The sequence below is a fragment of the Aplysia californica genome, unplaced genomic scaffold, assembly GCF_000002075.1.
Source record: "Aplysia californica isolate F4 #8 unplaced genomic scaffold, AplCal3.0 scaffold00933, whole genome shotgun sequence".
In the NCBI taxonomy this organism is placed as follows: Eukaryota; Metazoa; Mollusca; class Gastropoda; order Aplysiida; family Aplysiidae; genus Aplysia; species Aplysia californica.
The window spans coordinates 238,661-240,543 of NW_004798203.1; positions in this window are offsets into that span (position 1 = coordinate 238,661).

Below are 1,883 nucleotides of genomic sequence, written 5' to 3' on the forward strand. Positions count from 1 at the left end.
CACACACACACACACACACGCACACGCACACACACACACGCACACACACATGTACACACTCTGTCTCATTCTCACTAGCACACACACACACACGCCATCCTTCACCCCTTTTAACTCTCCCGCAGTCCGTCTCTCAATGCTCCTTCGCGTTCGTTTTCAATTCTACACGTTGTTGTTGCTGAGTTTCCGTCGGTGCATGTTTCCAGAGAGGGTTTGATGTTACTTATCTAGATCTATGCACATTTGTTTGGGTTATGTTCCATCCACGAGGGCGGTACCCCCCCCCCCCTTGCATTTTATCCTGGTATGCTCCTTCACGATAACTTTTAACGTCGTCATTTTCACCAATACCAGTGAGTGGACTGAGAGCATAATAGCTCCAAGTCCCCCCACCACCGCCCTTAGCCCTGTTTCTTGTTAGATAGATAGATAGATAGATAGATAGATAGATAGATAGATAGATAGATAGATAGATAGATAGATAGATAGATAGATAGATAGATTGGTAGGTAGGTAGGTAGGTAGATAGATAGATAGATAGATAGATGGATAGATATATCTTTAGAGAGAGAGAGATAGATAGATAGATAGATAGATAGATAGATAGATAGATAGATAGATAGATAGATAGATAGATAGATAGATAGATAGATAGGACAGACGGACTGACGGATAGACGGGACTAAGGTCGAAAGACAAGACATGGAAAGAGAATGAGAGAAACAGAAAGAAGAGACACATTTGTTTGGGTTATGTTCCATCCACGAGGGCGGTATACCCCCTTGTATTTTGGCCTGGTATGTTGTCTTCTCGTCTCCGAAGCGGAAAGTCCGGGTTCGAGGCTCGGTTCGGACACGGATTTTTTTCGCCTCTTCGTGACCACCCAGCAGTAATGGGTACCTGACTTCGAGTTGAGGAAGTAAAGGCGGCGTGGAAAGGAACTGGCCACCCTACCACAATATGCTGAAGGCCCACGAAGTTATCTCACAAACAAGGCAATCCCCAATGTCCGGATCGGATGCGGGAATAACTTTACTTTTTTATGTTGCCTTCAATTTTGCCAGTCTTGGACGTCTAGCTCTCACTGGCAAAATTGAAGGCAAAAGAGACAGGGGTAGGCCCAGAGCAACCTACTTAGGGAACCTAAACAAATGGGTAACGGGGAAAGATCAGGGAAACGTTGCTTTTTAAAGAGCGTCCGAGCAAAGGAATCCGATGTCTGTCGCAGATCTGGCACTGGATGATGATGATGATGATGATGATGATGATGGTGATGATGATGATGATATTCCTTAGCTAATGATAATTTTTCACGTCATTTTGGCCAATGCCAGTTGGTGGACTGCTAGCGTCATAGCACCCAGTGGACATTAGTAGAGAGCAAGTTCTCCTTCACTTCTGGAAACTCCCGTAAAAAGTTTGCGCACAACATAATTGTCTGGACCAGCGTCAGTGTGGGGAATGGTGAGGCACGCTACTGCTGCACGCAGAAGACATGAGGTCGATTCTCGAGTGGAGGAATATAATTTATGGAGTGTCTACGTTTTTCTTCGGGGTGTTGGGAGGGAGAGTGCGGGGAATGGTGAGGCACGTTACTACTGCACGCAGAAGACATGAGGTCGATTCTCGAGTGGAGGAATATAATTTATGGAGTGTCTACGTCCTTCTTCGGGGTGTTGGGAGGGAGAGTGTGGGGAATGGTGAGGCACGTTACTGACAGCACCGTCCTGCAAACTGGGAGGCAGGACGCAACCCTCATTCCCAACTCATCTTATCATAGAGTGATCAAAAATTTGGAAATAATTCGTCATGTTCATCCCTAGCATTTAATAAAATGTGTGTGTCATACCAGGAAATCTCTCTCTCTCTCTCTCTCTCTCTCT